Source organism: Megachile rotundata, chromosome 13 (assembly GCF_050947335.1).
Source record: "Megachile rotundata isolate GNS110a chromosome 13, iyMegRotu1, whole genome shotgun sequence".
NCBI lineage: Eukaryota > Metazoa > Arthropoda > Insecta > Hymenoptera > Megachilidae > Megachile > Megachile rotundata.
The window spans coordinates 10549180-10575295 of NC_134995.1; the positions used below are offsets into that span (position 1 = coordinate 10549180).

Consider the following 26116-nt stretch of genomic DNA (forward strand, 5'->3'; position numbering starts at 1 on the left):
ATGCATCCACGTCAATAAATGTGAGGGTACAAGATTAGTATATGTGAGGCATTATTTAGTCACATAACCTCACTTCTCTTGAACTCAATTATAATTTAACTAGCTTCAAAGCTACATCTTTCAACGCCATCCAGATGTGTTGATGCATCCACGTCAATAAATGTGAGGGTACCAGATTAGTATATGTGAGGCATTATTTAGTCACATAACCTCACTTCTCTTGAACTCAATCATAATTTAACTAGCTTCAAAGCTACATCTTTCAACACCACCCAGATATGTTGATGCATCTACATCAATAAATGTGAGGGTACAAGATTAGTATATGTAAGGCATTATTTAGTCACATAACCTCACTTCTCTTGAACTCAATTATAATTTAACTAGCTTCAAAAGCTACATCTTTCAACGCCATCCAGATGTGTTGATGCATCCACGTCAATAAATGTGAGGGTACAAGATTAGTATATGTGAGGCATTATTTAGTCACATAACCTCACTTCTCTTGAACTCAATTATAATTTAACTAGCTTCAAAGCTACATCTTTCAACACCATCCAGATATGTTGATGCATCCACGTCAATAAATGTGAGGGTACAAGATTAGTATATGTGAGGCATTATTTAGTCACATAACCTAACTTCTCTTGAACTCAATTATAATTTAACTAGCTTCAAAAGCTACATCTTTCAACACCATCTATTGATGCATCTACTTCACTAAATGTGAGGGTGACGAATACTCTTACGAGTTCCACAAAGAAATTTTTACCTACAGAAAACTTCGCAACCATTATACGTATGCTGAGTAGAAAGTTTACAATCCGTAAAAGAAGAAACTTTTCCCATATTTCACGATCAAAGTTTGAATACCCTTCCTATATGTTAGAAAATATTTTTCAGTCATTTGCTGAAAGCAACATCTACGGAATTTCAGTGTGTATTTTTCTTCGAGACATTATCACAATCGAAAGCGAAAGTTTTCAGATTGCGAAACATGCCTGAACTCTTACGCAAACCTGTCAGGAATATGGAACGAAATTTGAATTTTTATTAGGAGCGTCTATGGAGATCGACCCACGTCGATGCAGCCTGTTTCTGAATGTCATGCAATTTCTCCGGGTTTGATGGGGCAAAATTGTACGCAAGGAAAATTGCATTCTGCTTATTGGAGTGATTCTGCGTGGGCTGGATTATTGATGAACTTTAGGAGCGAGTTTGCAAACTTTTAAAATGTGAAATTTTGTAATGTTTACATTTGGACATTTTTGTAATTGTAGGTATTCTGAGTTGTGAATTTTTAGGATTTTTAATAGGAAAATTCTTAAATCTTCAAATTTGTATATTTTTGAATGAATGAATTTTTAAATTGATAGGTTTGAAAATTCTCAAATTATAAAATTATCAAATTTGTAATTTTCCAAATCCTTTAGTTTGTAAGTCACTAAATTAAAAAATTCTGAAATTCGTAATTTTTTTAAATTTTGAATACTTAAGTCCAATAATTTTAATTTTTTTAATTTTACAAATTAACCAAAATCCCTAAAATTCTCTAAGTTTTCCAAATCCCTAAAATTCTACAAATTACTCAAATTCCCCAAATACCTAAAATTCTCTAAATTTCCCAAATTCCCCAAATCCCCCAAATCCCTAAAATTCTCCAAATTCTCCAAATTCCCCAAATTCCCCCAATTCCTCAAATTTCTCAAATTCCTCCAATTCTCCAAATCCCTAAAATTTCACTTTTCCAAATCCCTAAAATTCTCCAAATTCACCAAATTCACCAAATTCCCCCAAAGCCTCCCTATTCCCCCAATTCCCCAAATCCCTAAATTTCTAAAAATTCCCCAAATTCCGTAAATCCCTAAAATTCTCCAAATTCCCAAAATTCCCCGAATCCCCCAAATCCCTATAATTTTCCAAATTCTCCAAATTTCCCAAATTCCCCCAATTCCCCCAATCCTCCCAATTGCCCAAATTCCCCAAATTCCTCAAATTCCTCAAATTCCCCCAATTTCCCAAATCCCTAAATTCCACAAATTTCCCAAATCCCTAAAATTCTCCAAATTCACCAAATTCTCCCAAGTCTCCCTATTCCCCCAATTCCCCAAATTCCTAAAATTCTAAAAATTCCCCAAATTCCTTAAAACCCTAAAATTCCGTAAATTTCCCAAATCCCGAAAATCCTCGAAATTCCCTAAACTCCCCAAATAACTACAGTTATTATCATTTGATTATGAGTAAAAGATCCCGAAGCAGGTTGATCGTCCTGCAGGTTGGTCACTGGGAGATAACTTCAAGGATACGTGGCGTGGCGATCCGATCGGCATGGACCGAGACCGTTAAGCGTCCAACTACGAGAAAGAAACTACTGCTCTACCCTACATGCTTCGAATAGTGTTCCGATCGGTGGCCTCTCTGGGGCAAGGTCAAGAAGCAAAGAATATAAAACTGTCGCTGACCGGTGTTTCCAGACACGCGCACGATGACCTCTTTCCACTAGCAATCGTTCAGAACCGCTCGTACATTCCTTCTAAATAATTGCTTTCATAGACCTCTACTTCCCAACATTTATAATTATATTAACTTTTATTTCTGTTATCTCCAAATCGGAAATGTGTGCATGTATAGACCAGATATCTACTTAACTTATCGTACAAAAATTTAGAACCATACTTCGATGAAAAAATAGTACTTCAAATAGACTTAGAGTACTTCAAATTACACCCTCTTTTATTTCACTCAACAAATCACTTAGCAAAATAAAATAACGTGCTTATTAATGAGAACGTTTACCTCGTCGTTAATTTCTAATATCACGCTTTCCATAAATCGTCCCTCCAGAATCCCCGAACTTAAAATTTAACCCAGTCGTAAATTCGATTTCTGAAAAGGGGGTTCGTAGCGTGAATTATTCTCGAAACGCTCTCCGGCGAGACAGTCGGATGAGTTTCTTCGCCGTGTTTATACTTTCTGCAACGGTCATGGTAAACGTCGCCGCTGTCTAAGTTGCCATTAACATTCATAGTCGCGAGGTTTCATAATGCTCCCCTCCGACTTCCTAAACACGTGCGGGATCCATACGTGACAGGTTTTCGCGAACGTCCGCCGGGAACACCCGCCTGGGGACAAATTTATGCTCGCACATTTTCGGCCTGTCTGCGCAAATAAACGTAAACAGAACATGGACCTTCTGGGATTTCTTGCTACGTCATGTCTCAATGTTTCTACTTCCCTCCTTAACTGCTGGTGCATTCCCTTCTTAACTGTTCATGAACTCCCTTCTTAACTGTTCGTGCACTCTCTTTTTAACTGTTCATGTACTCCCTTCGTAACTGCTCGTGCATTCCCTTCGCAACTGCTCGTTGTTGGACGTTTAATTTTTGATCAATTGTTAAACACACGTTACTTGATTGTTGTGTAGAGAAGAGAAACATGTGTTAGTGTAATTTTAATATTTTAACATTGTCAAACGTTCAACCTAACCTAACCTCAATTTCTGGCTCACACACTGTTACTATAGTCTACTATATTTTCATATATTATCAATACTACAGACATATTTATTATAGTCATACAATCATACTTGTTACGTATAATCATTACACAAGTTCCATTATTTTTCCGTCATGTATATAATCCTAACCTAACCTCAATTTCTGGCTCACACACTGTTACTATAGTCTACTATATTTTCCTATATCATCCATACTATAGTCATATTTATTATAGTCATACAATCATACTTGTTACGTATAATCATTACACAAGTTCCATTATTTTTCCGTCATGTATATAATCCTAACCTAACCTCAATTTCTGGCTCACACACTGTTACTATAGTCTACTATATTTTCCTATATTATCCATACTATAGTCGTATTTATTGTAGTCATACAATCATACTTGTTACATATAATCATTACACAAGTCCCATTATTTTTCCGTCACGTGTATAATCATGCTTGATTTATAAGTTTCATTTTTGACAATTTATGTGCACAGGTCTTGAACTCGTCTTTCAAGATAAAATCATACGACAAGTTAATAGCTGAACAATTAAATTAGCATAAATACCTGTTCAAACGACCTTGAAATATAAATATGTAACACGAAGTGAAAATAAAGTCCATAAAATGTCGGTGAATGTCATCCATTTTGTGAAATAAAGTCACGTGACCGTAAAAAAAACGTTCCGTAACGAGTAGCGGTTATCATAGACACGTTCCCGTTTCCGCGTTAATCGTCTCCGTCCAGACAGCGAAATACCGCGATTCACCAAACGAAGAAGAAGAGCAAGAAAGGTTAAACGCGCCTTTTCATTGTGGCTGAAAGTGTACGAGAAGGTCAGATTTCAAGGAGCAACCGCAATTTAACCTCGTTACCCACGCATTACCGATACCTCGCCGATTCAGAAAGAGAAGAAAAAAAGAAGAATGCGTCAATTAACCTACTAACCGACCAATTAACTGGCCCCTGTCCCTAACGGGGACAATACGTTGTCGCAACGGGGACCGTGGCAGATTTAATGAACGTTTTCGAGCGGATAAGCCGAGCGTTTGACAGCGCGGTCGACCGAGTGAAAAGTTGCTTCGTCCCAGAGAATATCCTTTACACTCGGGTCATACGAGCGTTTAACTTTAAAATGACGCTGCGTTGCGAAACTCAGTTTCCGCGTTTTCGAGACACGTAGTTGACACGTAATAGAGACGTAATGGGGAGCGTGGGGATGTGAAGGTATTTCAAGGTTTGTGGTTGATTATGTGGGGATTTGGGGTTTGGGAAGTGGGAGGTGGGAAATTTGGGAGATGGGAAATTTGGGAGGTGTGAAATTTGGGAGATGGGGAATTTGGGAGATGGGAAGTTAGGAGATGGGAAATTGGGAGATGGGGAATTTGGGAGATGGGAAATTGGGGAGATGGGGAATTTGGGAGATGGGGAATTTGGGAGATGGGAAATTTCAGAGATGGAAAATATGGGAGATGGGAAATTTCGGAAATGGGAAATTAGGGAGATGGGAAATTAGAGAGATGGGAAATTTGAGAGATGGGAAATATGGGATATGGGAAATTTGAGAGATGGGAAATTAGGGAGATGGGAAATTTGAGAGATGGGAAATTAGGGAGATGGGAAATTTGAGAGATGGGGAATTTGGGAGATGGGAAATTAGGGAGATGGGAAATTAGGGAGTTGGGAAATTTGGCAGTTGGGAAATTAGGGAAATGGGAAATTTGGGAGATGGGAAATTTGTGGGTGGGAAATATGGGATATGGGAAATTTGAGAGGTGGGAAATTAGGGAGATGGGAAATTTGAGAGATGGGAAATTAGGGAGATGGGAAATTTGAGAGATGGGAAATTAGGGAGATAGGAAATTTGAGAGATGGGAAATTAGGGAGATGGGAAATTTGAGAGATGGGAAATTAGGGAGATAGGAAATTTGAGAGATGGGAAATTAGGGAGATGGGAAATTTGTTAGATGGGAAATTTGTTAGATGGGAAATTAGGGAGATGGAAAATTTGGGAGTTGGAAAATTAGGGAAATGGGAAACTAGGGAGATGGGAAATTAGAGAGATGGGAAATTTGAGAGATGGGAAATTAGGGAGATGGGAAATTTGAGAGATGGGAAATTTGAGAGATGGGAAATTTGGAAGATGGGAAATTATGAATTTAGAAATTTGAGAAATTTGAAATTCAGGTAATCGAAAATTCTGAAGATTGGAATTTCAGAAAATTGGGAAATTAGCATATTGGAACTCAGAGATTTAGAAACTGGGGAAATTGAGAAATTAACAAGTTGAAAATCAGAGATTCTAAACATACTCTAACCACCGATCAATTACCCAAGAATTTAAAAACAGACTAATACAATAAACATAACGTAATAGATGTAACGGAAATCCAAGGCATGTAAAACACATCGTTGGACAAAACAGCCATGATCGGCGCCACAGATCAGCAATCCCCAACGACTAATAATCTATGATGGATCGCAATTAGCAATGGTTGACTCGTAGCCAACCAGCCCAAGTCCCGTCACACGCTCGTCAAATTAATTAGCCTCCGATCGAACGGTTCATTTCGAGACTCTTTTGACGAACGTTTAGAAACCAACATCGTATCCTTCTCTGTTTTTGCTCGGTGGAAATCATTGGTTTCCGAGTTGGCGAATTATTCCCCATAGGCGGCTACTTGATACTCGATGGTAATTTAATTTATGTCTTTCCTGGCGCGTTCAGACGCGCCGTCTTAACAAGCGGGTGTAGCGGAGCTTGCAGGAAATGGAGGATGATTGAAGGGGAACAGGAAAGAAGAAGCTTGTTCGTCAGCCTGGAATTTGGTTGTTACCGCTACCATGGGAAAGTTCGAGTGTGCTAACGATTCCTTGTTATTATCTTATCGTTCATTCTCACGATTATCGAATTATACCAACATCCATCATTTTCGAATACCTTGGATGAAACTTACTTTGCCATCGAATTTCATTTCATTTCAGGGCCTCTCGTTATATTGCTCATTTTATCTTGTTGGTACTTTATTGACCTTGCAAATTATGTATTTAAACTCGTTAGTCAATTATAATAGCAATTTATGGCAATGTAAGTATATGGCAATATAACGAGAGTTTACTAAATTTCATTTAAAATTTGAACTATCCACTTTTTAGTTGATGTTGCATCATATAGTTACGTTTAATGTTAAATATTTTAGAAGGTACATTGTTATTAGTAAATGGCAATATAACGCGAGTTTACTATACTTCATAGAAACAACTGTATTATCCATGTTTCATTGATGTTGCATCGTATGTTCACGTTTAACATTAAATATTTCAGGAAAAAACGTATTGTTAGTTTATGGCAATATAACGAGAGTTCACTAAATTTCATATAAAAATTTGAACGGTCTATTTGTAGTTAATGTTGCATCATATATTTACGTTTAACACTGAATATTTTAGCAGGAACATTGCTATTAGTAAATGGCAATATAACGCGAGTTTACTACATTTCATTTAAAAATTTGATAGATCCATTTTTTATTGATGTTACATTGTATGTTCACGTTTAACATTAAATATTTCAGGAAAAACGTATTGTTAGATTATGGCAATATAACAAGAGTTTACTAAAATTCATATAAAAATTGAAATGATGCATCCTTTATTAATGTTGCGTCATATGTTTACGTTTTACATTAAATATTTGAGGAGAACACTTATTGTTAGTTTATGGCAATATAACGAGAGTTTACTAAATTTCATATAAAAATTGAAACGATTCATCTTTTATTAATATAGCGTCGTATGTTTACGTTTTACATTAAATATTTGAGGAGAAAACTCATTGTTAGTTTATGGCAATATAACGAGAGTTCACTAAATTTCATACAAAAATTAGAACGATTCATTTTTAATCGATGTTACGTTGATTTAAGTTCCAAGTTTTCGATCGATATTCAATTTTGTTACGGAAGATTTTAAACAGGAATCTGTTGATCTCTAAAGGGTGCAAATGCCATGCGAATTAGAGCGTATCATAATTGCCCGCCTGTTTTTACATGATTTATGCCTATTAATAAACTACCCGGGTATTCATGATCCACCGTGTTGCCTCGAGAACGTCTACTTTTTGTCCATTCGTTTCGGGATACGATCGAGCGAGCACGAATCCTGTACAGTTACTTATACTCTCCTAGAAGAGGCACCTCTCAAGGAAGTTACGTGTTTGTTGTGAAAAATGAATTTTCAGTCATTTCAGGAATTTTCTATGCTGCTTTGCATATCCTGTTGATTATAAAACGACTATCTGAAATCTCTACATTCTTAATTTCTTCAAGACCAGATGCACATTCCTGTTTGGGAAAGTTGCATAGTATACAATTTTATTAAAAAAATTCGTGAAGAATTATTATTAATACTGTTAGAGTTCTTCCTTGTACTGTCAATACTGTTACAGTAATTTATTGTTAATATTGCTACAATTAATATTGCTAGAATTAACAATTAAAATGTCTCTGAAGGTTGTACAATTTGTATGAGATAGGTGCTTCATAGCTCCGCCATGTTTGTATCACGTGACCTCAGATGGCGCGAAAATTCAAATTCATTTATATACAGAATTATGACACAAACATTTTTATTAATTCACTGCTAAATATGTAAACGTATAAGCACGTATATGTCTATGTACGTAATATTTAAAGAACACGTGACCTTAGTTGGCGGGAAAATTCAAATTCATTTACATAAAGAACCATCACACGTTCTTATCAATACGCATATTTAAACGTGTATGTATAAGCACGTAATATACACACGTTCTAACTTATAAACACATCTGACATTAAAATAATTACTAAAATATAATATATTTAAATTCCGTTATTCAGGAAGAAAATGGCGTCGACCCAAGACCAATAATTCCCCAACCTGAGAAGTCTATTATTTCCCAAAACAGAAAAAGCTGAAAACGCGAGAAATAAAAGCGAAAGAAAATGTTCCTGTTTCGATCCGTTCCCGTTACGCTCAGACGAATATAATTACGTTGAGACAGAACCAGTTATTAACAGCGCGCAAAAAGATCGTCTAGTAGCCGACGTACGAGGGTCTCACAATAGCGCGAGAGCGATCGCGGACGCGTTGTATGTCACGCTTAAAATTTCACGGGGACGCGGTTCGTTACGATGGAAGTTTTATTGGTCGATAGAAGATGGTCCGTGGTATCTGGTTGTTCGCGGGTGGAACGATCCACGGTCGGATAACGCGGCGAGTGGAAGCGTTTTTGCCGCGATAGGCGCGAAATCGAGGCACCAAGATCCCGTTGCACGCGGCAAAAAGGAAGAAAACCACGCGAGTTCACCGTGAGATAACGTCTCGATCGGCTTCCTATAACGTGGCGATCGATGACGTGCGCGTTGTCGCGCCTTTCAGAAACGGATCGGACACGACGGCCCGTGAAAACCCGAACCGGGTTGCTTGGAGACGGACACATGCAAGACCAACAGAAACTTTGCTCCGGTCGATAGGCGGGTCTACGGTCTTTCTTTTTTTCACCGAGGTGATGAGATCGTGATTTTATCGAGCGATCTTTTTGCGTAGACTTTGTCTCGATGAATAATGGAGGTGTCATTGATCTGGGTTCTTCTACATTTTTTTATGCAAGATGATATGTATAATGTGCAAAGTATTTATATGTTGTTAAATATTTCAGGAGAAGACGTATTAGTTTATGGCAATATAACGAGAGTTCCTTAAATTTCGTATGAAAGTTTGAACGATCTATTTTTACTTGATGCTGCTTCATATATTAACATTTAATATTGAATATTTTAGAAGGAAGATTACTATTAGTATATGGCGATATAACGCGAGTTTACTATATTTCACAGAAACAAATGAATTATTCATGTTTCATTCATGTTGCATCGTATGTTCGCGTTTAACATTAAATATTTCAGTAGAAAACGTATTGTCAGTTTATGGCAATATAACGAGAGTTCCCTAAATTTCATATAAAATTTAAACTATCCACTTTTTAGTTGATGTTGCATCATATTTTAACATTTAACATTGAATATTTTAGAAGGAAGATTGCTATTAGTATATGGCAATATAACGCGAGTTTACTATATTTCATAGAAACAGATGAATTATCCATGTTTCATTGATGTTGTATCGTATGTTCATGTTTAATATTAAATATTTTAGGAGGAAACTTATTGTTAGTTTATGGCAATATAACGAGAGTCTACTAAATTTCATATCAAATTTTGAGCAATTCATTTTTGATCAATGTTGCATTAATTTCGTTGTTTGGTAGTGATTAGATGTGGATGGAAAAAAAGGATTTATTACTAGGAGATTAGGAAATTAACAGGTTGGAAATTAGGAAGAGTGGGAAATTAATAGATTGGAAATTGGGGGAGTAGGAAATTAACTGATTGGGAATTGGGGAGAGTAGGAAATTAACTGATTGGAAATTAGGGAGAATGGGAAATTAACTGATTGGAAATTGGTGAGAGTAGGAAATTAACTGATTGGGAATTGGGGAGAGTAGGAAATTAACTGATTGAGAATTAGGGAGAGTAGGAAATTAACTGATTGGGAATTGGGGAGAGTAGGAAATTAGTAGATGGGAAATTGGAGAGTGTAGGAAATTAACAGATTGGAAATTGAGGAGAGTAGGAAATTAACAGATTGAAAATTGGGAATTTAGAAATTTGGGAAATTGGAAATTAGGGTGATTGAAAAACGGGGAGATTGAAAATTGGGAGATTAGGAAATTAAAAGGTTGGAAATTAGGAAGAGTAGAAAATTAACAGATTGAAAATTGGAGAGAGTTGAAAATTAGTAGATTAGAAATTAGGGAGAATAGGAAATTAACAGATGGGAAATTGGAAAAGGCAGGAAATTAACAGATTGGAAATTGGGGAGAATAGGAAATTATCAAGTTGGAAAATAAAAAATTTAAATTATAGAATTTATCCCATGTTTGCAAACTTAATTTAAATTTTCTTCCATCATTTACACCTCAGGTACCTAATATGCATCGTCCTCAGTATAATCATAGTGACCGATAATTTCTGAAAGACAAGTGATTGACGACAGAGAAATTCTTCGAGAATTTCTCGAAGACACGCTCAAGGTTCTGTCGTCCGATTCAAATACGGAAGACGGAAGTGGACTATACCCAAGGTACGAGAAAGTTGCACGGAGCTCGTTGCAACACGTTGCTTTCTTTGATCTTCGCCGGCGAGTCGACGTTTTTCTTCTACGATACGCCTACGAGGAATTGTTGCCCGGACAGAGAGTTATCCGTAACTATAAATTCAACGAATTCATCGGCATTAATCAAACCGAGTCTTGCTTTCTGTATTCGACCAAGCGAAACATTCGACTGACAAATGAGTTTTCGAAAGAATGAAACATCCAGATGAATTTTTAATAATGTCAATATTATGATGCATAACTTTGTAGAAAGTTTAATGCGCGCATAATTCTTGTGTCTGACACATGGCTGCGTCTACTGCAAAATGTAACTGAGTAGATTAAGACGTAACACAGTGTCAAAGATAAACCGGATTAGTATAATTATAAATTTCTTATTAGTATAATTAGTATCAGTATAATAGACCTTGTATCAGTATGATTATAGTTTCACTTTTTAATTGGTTAATATAACTTCATGTGCATAATCGAAACAAAGTTTGCATGTTCAGAACAGGTCGCGTTAATTCTAATTACGATTATTTCAGTCTTAATTTAATCTTTCTTGCCTCGTGTAATTACTATGATTTTAATCCTTGCGATAATAATCTGGTGGTTTCGTGACAGGGGTACTCGTATTAATTATATAGATGTAACAGAGTTTATGACTTTCCAAATGTTATCATTACTATACTGCTGTTAATACTGCAAGTATTAATATTGTTGCAACACTGCGAGACTTTTAGACACATTTAAGTAATACTGACAGACTTACATTTTTAAAAAATGTCTTACATCCTGAATCTTATAAATGTGGGACTCATATGATTTTTTGAAAACTTGCATTGTATGACGCTTATACTGCAAGGTTACACTTGCTGTCTTAAAAAGTGCTTTACACTACAAGCTTTATAAATTTGCTTTTTTAAAAATTTGTCCAGTATGACATTCACATTATAAGATATATACACTTACTGTATTAAGGAATAGTTTACATTACAAGATTTATAAATTCACTTTCTTATAGACAGTCTTATAGCATGAGATTCATGATTCTCTTCTAAAAGACCTACAGATCTAGACACTTTCTCAAACATACTAAAAGTAGACTTTGAAGATAAGATTTACATTAATAATAGACTATACGACCTACACTTATAACATACAATAAACATAACCTAACCTCACCTACTTACATTCAGTTAACCTAACCTAACCTACTTAAATTAAGCTAACCTAACCTATTTAAATTAAGCTAATCTGAACTAACCTATATAAATTAAGCTATTCTGACCTAACCCATTCAAATTAAGCTAATCCGACCTAATCTATTTAAATTAAGCTAACATGATCTAACCTATATAAATTAAGGTAATTTCACCTAACCTATTTAAATTGAGCTAATCTGACATAACCTATTAAAATTAAGCTAATCTGACCTAACCTGTTTAGTTAAATTAGCCTAATCTAACCTAACCTACTTAAATTAAGCTAACCTAACCTAACCTATTTAAATTAAGCTAATCTGACCTAACCTATTTAAATTAAGCTAACCTGACCTAACCTATTTAAATTAAGCTAACCTGACCTAACCCATTTAAATTAAGCTAACCTGACCTAACCTGTTTAGTCAAATTAGCCTAATCTAACCTAACCTCCTTAAATTAAGCTAAACTAACCTAACCTACTCAAATTAAACTAACCTACTTAAATTAAGCTAAACTAACCTAACCTACTTAAATTAACTAACCTAACCTAACCTACTAAAGTTAAACTAACCTTAACTAACTTAACCCTCAATGATTTATCTAATAAATATCTTCACACATACTTAAACATGTACATATGTACATACGTATATGAAGAGTATTCAAAATGAAGATCATAGATTAAGAGTAAAGTTGGAAGACCAGTAGCATTGTGGACCAAGCATAAGGCTCACTACACGATTAACGGCCGATGAAGAAGTATTACGGAAGTATGACAACGGTAATAGATAACTGGAAACGAGCATCGACGCCAGGGGCGCGCGTGCACGAGACGTATCGCGTCGGCTTTTCGATCGGAGTCACGTTCGGCGTCGTTACGGTATTCAACCGGCCACCGAGTAACGTGGAAATCATAGCATCGACCATCAAGGACTCGTAACTGGTAGCGGAATTACCGGGCTTTATCGCCGTGCTATTGCCACCGTACCGTTCTCATCTCCTTTCGTTCTCTCGCTTTTTCCCCTCTCTTCATATCTGTCCTAACTGGAAGATTACTAGAACACCTGCTCTAAAATTAACCTACACTTTTACTTTTAACATGACTTTTCTAAAACGTAGCAATTTTAAAACAAATTATACAACCTTTGGGTAAAATGTACAATTTTTATGTAAAACCTATAATTTTTGTGGAAAATGTACAATTTTTATGTAAATCCTACAATGTTTGTGAAAAATGTACCATTTTTATGTAAAACATACAATGTTTGTAAAATATGTACAATTTTTATGTAAAACCTATAATGTTTTTGAAAAATATACAATTTTTATGTGGAACCTACAATTTTTGTGAAAAATGTACAATTTTTATGTAAAACTTACAATGTTTTTGAAAAATGTACAATTTTTATGTGAAACCTACAATTTTTGTGAAAAATGTACAATTTTTATGTGAAACCTACAACGTTTGCAAAAAATGTACAATTTTTATGTAAAACTTACAATGTTTTTGAAAAATGTACAATTTTTATGTGAAACCTACAATTTTTGTGAAAAATGTACAATTTTCATGTAAAACCTGCAATGTTTGTAAAAAATGTACAATTTTTATGTAAAACCTACAATTTTTATCAAAAACATTTTTATGCAAAATGTACAATTTTTATGTAAAACCTATAATTTTTGTGAAAAACATTTTTCTGAAAAATGTACAATTTTTGTGAAGTGCTTCAACTTGCATAAATAAGATGATCCTTGTAAATGTGTATACTTTTAGAATATATTGTTTGGTCAGTGTGGGTTCATTGTGGTTATCAAGCTTGGTAAATTAAGTTAAACTAACATAATTTAATTTGAGCAAATAATATTGGAGTCTTTGATACATCAAATAGTGTAGAGACACCCTTAAGATCGGTAGGTAAGAGATGTCTCAGTGAATTCATTTCTTTCCCCAAATGTATATGTTCAATTTCAATAAATCCTATTTAGGACAAAATAAAAATTAATCTTGACAAGAATAAATATCAAAATCAATCTCAAAAAAATAAACCGTAAGTAATAAATAAAATTCTATAATTATGATTAACAGATCTAGCATTAACTACCATTAACTACCAATAATTACCATTAACTACTAATAACTACCAATAACTACCATTAACTAGCAATGACTACCAATAACTACCATTAACTACCAATAACTACCATTAACTACCATTAACTACCATTGACTGCAATTAACTATTTGGCTTAAATTGACCTCGCAGCATAGTCATCTAGAATTTGAAAGCGATAATAAAGTACCAAAATCAATCTCAAAAAAATAAACCTAAATAATAAATAAACTTCTATAATTTTGATTAACAGATCTACCATTAACTACCATTAACTACCATTAACTACCAATAATTACCAATAACTACCATTAACTACCATTAACTACCATTAACTACCATTAACTACCAATAACTACCAATAACTACCATTAACTACCAATAACTACCAATAACTACCAATAACTACCATTAACTACCATTAACTACCATTAACTGCAATTAACAATTTGTCTTAAATTGACCTCGTAGCATTGTCATTTAGAATTTGAAAGCGATAATAAAGTACCAAAATCAATCTCAAAAAAATAAACCTAAATAATAAATAAAATTCTATAATTTTGATTAACAGATCTACCATTAACTACCATTAACTACCATTAACTACCAATAATTACCAATAACTACCATTAACTACCAATAACTACCATTAACTACCATTAACTACCAATAATTACCAATAACTACCAATAACTACCATTAACTACCATTAACTACCATTAACTACCATTAACTACCATTAACTGCAATTAACTATTTGGCTTAAATTGAGCTCGCCGCTTAGTCATCTAGAATTTGAAAGCGATAATAAAGTACCAAAATCAATCTCAAAAAAATAAACCTAAATAATAAATAAACTTCTATAATTTTGATTAACAGATCTACCATTAACTACCAATAACTACCATTAACTGCAATTAACTGCAATTAACAATTTGTCTTAAATTGACCTCGCAGCATTGTCATTTACAATTTGAAAGCGATAATAAAGTAGCTTAACGACAGCGTGGAAAACGCGTGACGGTATCGCGTGCAATTCATCGAATTCCAGTTGCGCTCGCGCGTGTGCTGTCGGGGATGAAGTTGTACGAAGGCGCGAGAAACGGGGCTCTCGAGAGGGTATCGAGCGATCAGAGACCGCGGAAGAGCGAACACGACTTTTCTGAAGAAAGCACGGAAGAATGAGAGACACGCGGAAGAAGAAGAAGTACCTGGATCTCCCTTGGGATCAGACTGGTCCGTGACTGGTCAGTCCTCGTAATTACTTCATCCGCGCTCGCTCCGAATCCTGCTATCCTGTTGGTTGCTCGTTTCGAATCCCGCTGCCCTACCTCCCTCGTATGGCTCGTTTGCCATTCTGACCTGGACCGAAATCTCCCCCCCTGTTGTCATTCGTTCATCTCGAATTCGAGGTCCTCGAATGTCTGATTGATTCTCTTCTATGAATCTTCTACCTAATTTCCGGTTCTGACTGCCACCATCTTAAAGTGGATCCAAATTTACAAGGTCCCTCGCATAGACTCGGTCACCTCACTCGGACTATTAGTCACAGAATGCAACCACAAGTCATGTTTGGTACACGAAGCTCGCGATAATCGGGTGCATCGACTTAACAGCAAGGATATCCTGGAGACACGGTGCCGAACGACCGAGGTTTAACCGTGACGGACGCCGGCCTGGCACTGAACGGCTTAACCGGTATACAACCACTGACCATCACCATCGCAGCCATCACCGACCCTCCTTGTCTCCTTCCTTCTCTTACGCCTCTCGCTCCTCCGACCCTCTTTCTCTCGTTTGCTCCTTTCGTTTACCCTCCTCTTTTCTACTAACTACTATCGCCACCGTCCTGCTTCCAGCCTCGCCGACCGTCGCGTCTTCTTCGGCTATTCAAGGTCATACGAGGAAATATGTCAAAATCGAGCCGGCACGCGCTACGATTCGGGGAGAGGCGATTTCCCTCGGCGAGAGTTACGTTTTCTCGTTTCATCCTCTTTCCTCTCCTTTCATCGATGATCGCTCTTTGCTGTCTTTGATCGGTCCTGTCTATTTTTTATTAATTCGTTACTTCGGTTTGGAGGTCAGAGGTTCAGAGAAAACATAGAAATTAAATTCAGAGATTGCAATTATATTTTGAACTAATTATTTGGTGCAGATAATTATTTATGGGATACGTCGATGACCTTCAAGTATTTTGTCAAAGACATTCTTAACAATTTTTTTAGATACACATAATCATCTCTGTGCACTGTATAAGGGATATTTGTGAAAATATTTTCAATGCTGCAATTATATACTGAAGGTCACTTGGATGACCTTGAAATATTTTGTCAAAGACATTACACTTAACAATTTTTCTATATACACATAATCATCTCTCTGCTATGTTTGAGAGATATTTGTAAAAATATCTTGAATGCTGCAAATATATACTGAAGGTCACTTGGATGACCTTGAAGTATTTTGTCAAAGACATCACTCTCAACAATTTTTCTATATACATATAATCATCTTTCTGCTTTGTTTGAGAGATATTTGTAAAAATATATTGAATGCTGCAATTATATACTAAAGGTCACATGGATGACCTTGAAATATTTTGTCAAAAACATCAGACTCAACAATTTTCCCTATACACATAGTCATCTCTCTGCATTGTATAAGAGATATTTGTAAAAATATTTTGAATGCTGCAAATATACTGAAGGTCACATGGATGACCTTGAAATATTATGTCAATGACATCACTCTCAACAATTTTTCTCTATACACATAATCATCTCTATACTTAGTTTGAGAGATATTTGTAAAAATATTTTGAATGCTGTAATTACATACTGAAGGTCACATGGATGACCTTGAAATATTTTCTCAAAAACAATATCCTTAAAAATGTTTCCTTATATATATAATCATCTGACAGCTACATTTGAGAAGTATTTGGAAAAATATTTTGAATGCTGTAATTATATACAGAAAGTCACATGGATGACCTTGAAATATTTTCTCAAAGACAATATCCTTAAAAATGTTGCCTTATATATATAATCACCTGACAGCTACATTTGAGAGATATTTAAAAAAATATTTCGAACATGATAATTATTTGCAGAAGGTCACATGAATGACCTTGAAATATTTTATCAAAGATACTCAACAATCTTCTCTATAATCGTCTTCCAGCTTCCTCTGACATTTATAAAAATATTCTGAAGGGTTATTCATAAAGTCACTCGTGACATATTCGCTACATGACAGCAGAAAATGTCACATGTTGAAGTACAGTTAATTCGAGTGTCTTGCAGCAGGTTACCCCAAGTCGATCATGCAAAGCAGACTCCATGAATTATAAGATGGATATAATATTAGTGTCTAGTAGTCTAATAACAGTCTAATAATAGTAACGTCTGATATGTCCACGTCTCCATGTTCCTGCATGTGCACATCTCAGTTTAATCAGAAGTCTGGTAATTCGTTGATCGATACAATTGAATTACCCAGTGCAAGATTAAGACATACGTTAGCCACCGTTCAAACGGACTCGTTTGACAAGAATAAATCGCAACGAACGGCTCCTAATGTCCATAGCGAACAGGAGCGATTCGCTAACCGTCAACGTCACATCCTGACAAAAAAGTAGCCAGCAGATGTTCCAACGATAAACGCGACTCTGTTCTGCTCCGCGGGAGAACTCGAATCCGACAGCGTGACGTATCGAAGCGGTTGCCCGCTTCGTACAACGATTTTCACGCGCGTTTCGAGACACGGAGCGGACAGCCGCGTGTCAGCTTCACGCTCGCGGCGAGATGCTTCCACATCCCGAGAGCCGAGTTCAAACGCGAAGTAGGTCGAACGTTTCTCATTGTGCTCGATGTGCAACTCTCGGCGAGAGACCGTGTTTCCCGCGCGAATTATCACCGTCACTGTCCATCAAAATCAATGAAACGAGTGATTGAAGGTAATCTCGAGAAATCACGTTTTCTTTCGGTAAGGAAGGTGCTGATGTTTATGCAAATTTGACGATTTTGGGACGGGAGGATTTTTGGGTTGACATGTTTGTTTGCGAGTTTATGATGGAGTCGATGTGTGTTTTTTGTATGTTTTCTAGCTTGTGTGCTTAGTAACTCACAAGATTTCAAGCTTTTGTATTTCTAGATTTCAAATGGGGAGTTTCTTCAGATTTATAGTTCACAAATATTAAAACTTCTAAATCTCTCAAGGTTTAGATTCCTAAATTTTTGTAGGTCCAAATTTTTGAATCTCTAAATGTTCACATGCCCAAATATCCACATGCCCATATGTCCATATGTCCATATGTTCACATGTTCACATGTCCATATGCCCACATGTCCACATGTCCACATGTCTACACGTTCACATGTCCATATGTCCACATGTCCAAAAGTCCACATGTTCAAATCTCCACATGTCTAAATTTCCACATGTCCAAACCTCCACATGTCCAAATCTCCACATGTCCAAATCTCCACATGTCCAAATCTCCGCATGTCCAAATCTCCACATGTCCAAACCTCCACATGTTCAAATCTCCACATGTCCAAACCTTCACATGTTCAAATCTCCACATGTCCAAATCTCCACATGCCCAAATCTTCACATATCCAAATCTTCACATGTCCAAATCTCCACATGCCCAAATTTCCACATATCCAAATCTCCACATGTCCAAATCTCCACATGTCCAAATCTCCACATGTCCAAATCTCCACATGTCCAAATCTCCACATGTCCAAACCTCCACATGTCCAAACCTCCACATATTCAAATCTCCACATGTCCAAACCTTCACATGTTCAAATCTCCACATGTCCAAATCTCCACATGCCCAAATCTTCACATATCCAAATCTCCACATGTCCAAATCTCCACATGCCCAAATTTCTACATATCCAAATCTCCACATGTCCAAATCTCCAAATCCTCAAATCCCCAAATGTCCAAATTCCTCAACTCCCAAATCCCCACATCTCCAAATCCCCAAATCCCCAAATCCCCAAATCCCCAAATCCCCAAATCCTCAAATCCCCAAATGTCCAAATTCCTCAACTCCCAAGTCCCCAAATCCTGAAATCCAAATATTCCCAAATCCCCAAATCCCCAAATCCCCAAATCCCCAAATCCAAATATCCCCATATCCCCAAATCCCCAAATCCAAATATCCCCAAATCCCCAAATCCCCAAATCCCCAAATTCCCATATCCCCAAATCCCCAAACCCCCAAATCCCCAAATTCCTAAATTCCCACCTGCACCACTCTAGCGACATTCTCAGACGTTTCTAATCACAATGCGTCACGAATCATGTCATCCCGTCGTAAACGCCAGAAGAATACGCGTTTCGAGCAACGGAGAAAACGCGCGATCGGCAGCCCGTAACGCAATTAACGACGAAATTATTTCCACTAATTGCGAACGGTCGACCACCGTGTTCCGGCGTTGCGAACACCAGTCTCGCTTGCTGGACCTCCTCGTAGCGTGTATAAACACCAAATTAAATACCCAACTTTCGAATTCAATAACAATATTTTAACTTGTGCATAAATATCCATGTGTCATATTGAACTTATGTGAACATTAAGTAGATGTGGGGATGTGGTCTTCATTATCATTGAAGGTCAAGAGAAGGTGTTTAAGATCTAATAGCATTTTATGTTTCTGAGAGTTGTCTTTGGATATTGTGTTCAAGGTTTGATAATATTTTATCTGTAGTTCTTATGTCCTTGAAGATTGACCTCAAGGTCTAATAGTATTTTATATATACTTATGATTGTCCTTGAAGGTTGTGTTCAAGGTTACACAGAATTTTGTATCAACCTCTTAACATTATTCTTAAAGACAATGTTGAAGGTCCGAACATTTAACATTTCTGATCAATTTCCTTGAAGAGTGTATTCAAGGTCTATCACCATTTTGTATCTGCTCCAATTGTCCTTGAAAATTGAGTTCAAGGTCCAACAGCATTTTATGTACCTCATCAATGTCCTTGAGAATAGTATTCAAGGTCTAACATTTTATATATGTTGAACATCCTTGAAGGTCGTCAGTGTCGACTTTGAAATTAATTTCCTAATCACAACTCCACTTCAGTTATTGAATCACCATAACAACATCATTAGCGGCGCAATTAATGATAAATACTATAATATAAATTTCATTAACTCAAACGACGAGGCTCATCAAATCAAGTTCCATCACTTCAGGTTCCCATCCAGCAACCTTCGCATCTGCATAATTTACCCAAGTAATTAAGAGATTCCGAGTAAGACTCCGAGTGTTTCTAAGCCGACGTTAACGAACCAATACCCAGAAGAAAGGAGGAGGTCGTCGCAGGAAAAGTGTCCTCGATTCGACGGATGTACTCTGAAAGACTCGGTGTAAGAAAAATCCGGATCGACCGGATAAGAAGATCGAACGATGGGCGCCGATTAAAAGCGCGGGGAAATCGTGTCACTGTGCCGATCTTTCGCTGAACCGACCGGTACTGTTCGAAATTCCAAACGAAGCTGGAAATTCAGTCGAGAAACCATATGCAGTTGCATTCTGTTGCCGCGGATGCAACGAGCCAGCTGAGCGCGGATTAGCGGTAACTCGCGATGCTGAGGAACTGCGGGCCCATTCAGGTAAAGGCTGGTTTGCAACGACACGCCTGTTCACATTCTACTGCGGGAACGATGAAATACAGGGTGTCTCACAAATAGTGGTCCTTGAAATGGGGGGTAGCTGACGTGATTCTGAATAAAATTTCCCTTTGCAAAAATTGGGTGCGATGCTTCGTTTTTGAGTTATTAAAGAAAAACGCGGACCAATCAGAGCGCGAGGGTTACGCACGTCCCGCCTCTAGGTGGAGTGCGCAGACGCGAGAGCGCAGCTTCGAGCCTAGAGGCGGAGCATGCGCAATCCTCGCGCTCTGATTGGTCCGTGTTTTTCCTTAATAACTCAGAAACGGAGCTACACACGACATTTTTGCAAAGGGAAATTTTATTCAGAATCGCGTCAGCTACCCCCCTTTTCAAGGACATACATTAATTTTGAAACACTCTATATAGCGAGAGGTGTTACAGAAATTTTATAAAGCGATACCCAGGATTTGATTTTTTGTTGTCTTTGAGTTTAAATGAGTCAAGTAGTTTGGATTAATTATAAAGATTTTTACGTCCATAAATCTATGCATTCTTCAAGCACATAAATATTTTACCATCCAAAGTAAGAGAACTATAGAACAATAACATAGCAATCTCGAGACACAGCGTCGCAAAAACTGTCATTTCCTCTAAGCTAACCATTTCTCACATTCACCGTTCGCTTCGCGCTCCTCTAGTTCCCAATCGATCATGGGACTTAACCGAGATAGAACAATCGATGGACGGGTAAAAAACGTCGGAAGATCGAGCGGAGAAGAACGAGGAGGACAGAGATGAACGAACACTAGGACGAGACGATGATCGATCTATCGACAGAAGCTGGAATGTTATCCCTCCTCTATCAATCGCCAAGTACCTGCCACTCTCTAATCACACGCTATCGTCCATCTTTCCGCCTTTTCGCTATACTAACTCGTCTTCGGCTCCCGATCATAGTGCGGCGTTCGTTGCTGCTTGGAATGCGCGATTGTTTCTGGTCAAGTTCTTTTGTATATTAGTTGGACATTTTTTTTATATTTTTTTTTTAATTCTTAAATTAAAAAATTTTTTAATTTTGAAATTCTTATATTTGCAGATTTGTAAGAATGTTTAAATTCTCTAATTTTTAAAATTTCGAAATTCTATTCTTAACTTTTAAAATTTTCAAATTCTCTAATTTATAAATTCTCAAAATTCCCCAGATTCTTAAATTTCTTCAAACTCTCAAAATTCCCTAAATCCCCCAAATTCTCAAATTTTCCCGAACTCTAAAAATTCCCCAAATTCTCGAAATTCCCAAAATTCCAAAAATTCTCAAATTTCCCAATTTCCCAGTTCCCAAAATTCTAAAAATTCTTCAAATTCTCAAATTTTCCCAAACTCTAAAAATTCCCCAAATTCTCGAAATTCTCAAATTTCCCAATTTCTCAAATTTCCCAATTTCCCAGTTCCCAAAATTCTAAAAATTCTTCAAATTCTCAAATTTTCTCAAACTCAAAATTCCCCAAATTCTCAAATTCCCCAAATTCTCGAAATTCTCAAATTTCCCAATTTCTCAAATTTCCCAATTTCTCAAATTTCCCAATTTCCCAAAATTCCCAAAATTCTAAAAATTCCTCAAATTCTCAAATTTTCTCAAACTCTCAAAATTCCCCAAATTCTCAAATTTTCCCAAACTCTCAAAATTCCCCAAATTCTCGAAATTCTCAAATTTCCCAATTTCCCAAAGTTCCCCAAATTCTCAAAATTCCTTAAATTCTCAAATTTTCTCAAACTCTCAAAATTCCCCAAATTCCCTACATTCTCAAATTTTCCCAAACTCTCAAAATTCCCCAAATTCTCGAAATTCCCAAAATTCTCAAATTTCCCAATTCCCCAAATTTCCCAAATTCTCGAAATTCCCAAAATCTCAAATTTCCCAATTTCCCAAAGTCCCCTAAATTCTCAAATATCCCCAAGTTCCCCAAATTTTCAATATTCCCCAAAATTCTCAAAGTACTCCAAATTCTCAAAATTCCCTAAAATCTAAAAATTCCTCAAATTCCACAAATTCTCAAATTTCTAAATTCTAATAATTTCTCAAGAAAAATGTAGCTATTGAAGCTCACATCGTTAGATCTGTCATCAAGGTAATAATGACCCGAAAGCAAGGAATGATTCAAGCGTACAGTGGCAATCCGCCTATTTTCACGATATCACGGTTGGCCTGGCGTATATCCGCCCCTTTCGGTGCCGGTACGCGTTTAATCAAAGATCATTATCATACCGTGATACTGTACCGGTCAACCGGCTGCTCGTAGATACGTGGAGGCACGCCGTGACCGTTCTTACGTATTTACTATTACAGCACGCGTGTACCGTGCACGGTCGTAATGCGATTCTGATGGAAATTATATCGGTCGTATCGTTTCGTTTCGTTTCATTTCGAGGAAACACACCCGGCTACTCGTTCGTTCTCGATGACGAGTCAATACTGTTCGTGTACCGTTAATCCGATTGAGACGAGTCAATCTACAGTGTAGACTGGGGAAATTGTAGAGTATTTTTAGTTACATTTTTTATAAGGGTAGAGGTGAGCTTCATAAACTCCTACATCTTCAAATCCTTAGATCATCAAATTTCTACGTCCTCAAGTCCCCACATCCACAATTTCTCATATTCCAAAATTTGGTAGGTTCACAAACTGTTAACCATATTTCTAGATTGCTATATCTCCAAATCCCCAAATTCCAAAGTCAAATACCTAGGTCCAGAAGTTTCTATGTCCATAACTCTAATCCTCCACCTCTCTAAGTCCTCATAACCTTATAACCCCAAATGCAACAATTCTCCTATATCCTCAAATCCCTACACCCTTCTACATTCTAAAACATTTCTACCTTTTCCCTACATCCACAACTGTCCACATCCTAAACTATCTAAACTCTATCCAACACCTAAACTAACCAAACCACAACTTGTCAATTCAACGAAATGTCTCTCCATAACAGCTTCTCCTAAAGGTTCTATCGAACTATTCGACAGATACAACGATCGATTAAAATCTAGCGGGATCGTATATACGGTTAGACTAAATTAAAACGAATCTTTATCGAGGGCGATAGCTCTAACGTAGATTCTGACCGCGAGCCTCTAGGCGTGGTTGATGCACGGAACATCGTTAAGATTCACGACTAATTGCTAGAATCGCTCAGTCATTGCTTTAACAAGCGATATTCTGGGTTGGTAGGCCGACTGGCTTACATTCTGTAGCTGAAAGTATCTCTTACCATTTGATGTTCCGGGGCAAACGATCAAATTTCCAGATTGGGTTAGGTTATTTCCCGCCATTATTGATTCTACACGTGGTAAATTCTATCCGTGGCGAATTTTACGCGTGATAATTCGACGCGTGGTAATTCTACACGTGGTCATTCGATGCGTGGTAATTCGACGCGTAGAGTAATTCCACGCGTGGTTATTCGACGCGTGGTAATTCGACGCGTGGTAATTCGATGCGTGGTAGTTCAACGCATAGTAATTCCACGCGTAGTAAGTAGACGCGTAGAGTAATTCCACGAGTGGTAATTCGACGCGTAGAGTAATTCCACGCGTGGTAATTCGACGCGTAGAGTAATTCTACGGGTGGTTATTCGACGCATGGTAATTCGACGCGTGGTAATTCGACGCGTGGTAATTCGACGCGTGGTAATTCGACGCGTGGTAATTCAATGTGTGGTAGTTCGACGCGTAGTAATTCCACGCGTGGTAAGTCGACGCGTAAAGTAATTCCACGCGTGGTAATTCGACGCGTAGAGTAATTCCACACGTGGTTATTCGACGCATGGTAATTCGACGCGTGGTAATTCGACGCGTGGTAATTCGACGCGTGGTAATTCAATGCGTGGTAGTTCAACGCATAGTAATTCCACGCGTGGTAAGTCGACGCGTAGAGTAATTCCACGAGTGGTAATTCGACGCGTAGAGTAATTCCACGCGTGGTAATTCGACGCGTAGAGTAATTCCACGCGTGGTTATTCGACGCATGGTAATTCGACGCGTGGTAATTCGACGCGTGATAATTCAATGTGTGGTAGTTCGACGCGTAGTAATTCCACGCGTGGTAAGTCGATGCGTAAAGTAATTCCACGCGTGGTAATTCGACGCGTAGAGTAACTCCACGTGTGGTAATTCGACACGTAGAGTAACTCCACGCGAGGTAATTCGATGCGTGGTAGTTTAACGCGTGGTAATCAATTCTCCACTTTTCCCGGCAGATTAATTCCTAAAAATCGTTCAGCCTTTATTTTCACTCCCACTCCGATAAAAAATCACACTAGTTTATTTGCAACGTTATAGTTTATTTGAAAAACGGTTATGAGAAATGCTCAAATTCAATGAGTCCGCTTAGGCATCCCCCGTAATTAAAGCAGTACACAAGTTCGGGCCTCGGGCACACGATACATCAACGTGTCCAAGTGATTATGGTGTTGGTAGCCCGGCCCTATCGTGAATTAAATCTTACTCTCAAACGGCCTGCAAATGGGCAGTCCCCCTCGTATGGCTTGTTTTTCCTGCTATAAGTATGTTCACCCGCCCCCGTGTCTCGTCGACTTGCGCCAATTTTTATTTAATCCCGTTTTTATGGGGACCTCGTCTAATCGAGTGAAAGCAGCGTGTAACGAGAACGCGTCGAAAATTGGTTTTCGATTAAATTCTTACGTGCCACGGTTGCTCCATGAAATACCTGAAATGATGATAGTGCACGCGGGTAACATGATTTGCATGATTCCTCGGTAAATCTGTCGCGGAGAACCGACTAAACCGGCTTTCTTTACTGTACGATCCTTTCGATTTGATGTGCTAAACATTTAGAGGAATCGTAGGAATATTTGATTCGATTGATTTTGAAGCTGAAATGCTTGTTTGGTACACTTTGGTAATTCTAATAATTCTTATGGCTCAGGTTAGATTAGATTTTGTGGGAATAAAACAGTTGATCGAGGAGGAATATTTCAGTAATTAATTACTGTATGTTCTATATTTATTGATATACTTAGAAGTTTATTTCCAGTGAAAATATGTGCTTATCATCATGCATGCTCGTGTGATGTAGAATAAACGTATGTGGAATTATTATGTGTATGACTGCCATGTGGAGAATTAGGTGTAGAATTGCTCATAGAATTGACATATGGAGAATTACTATGCGTAGAATTGTCATATGTGGAATAACTATAGATAAAATCGCCATATGTAGAATTATTACATACAGCATTACTATACCAATAGAATTATCGTGAGCAGAATTACCACGCGTCGAATTACCACGCGTTGAACTACCACGCGTTGAATTACTACGCGTCGAATTACCACGCGTCGAATTACTACGCGTCGAACTACCACGGATCGAATTACCACGCGTTGAACTACCACGCATCGAATTACTACGCGTCGAATTACCACGCGTG

At 37.3% G+C, this 26116-nt stretch overlaps 1 protein-coding gene across 4 annotated transcripts in view; it reads right to left on the reverse strand.

The window, feature by feature from the left end:
• Positions 1–26116, reverse strand: part of LOC100875386 (uncharacterized) — an 80896-nt gene that overhangs the window by 23780 nt on the left and 31000 nt on the right. Inside the window, exon 1 of one of the 4 annotated variants that reach the window (XM_076539325.1) lies at positions 15238–15746. The exons of 2 other annotated variants lie outside the window; for them this stretch is intronic. The gene's annotated coding sequence lies outside the window, so the exon portion shown is untranslated. Of the gene's footprint in view, positions 1–15237; positions 15747–26116 lie in introns of those variants that run through there. One more of the 4 variants, XM_012291402.2, reaches the window with a different exon arrangement.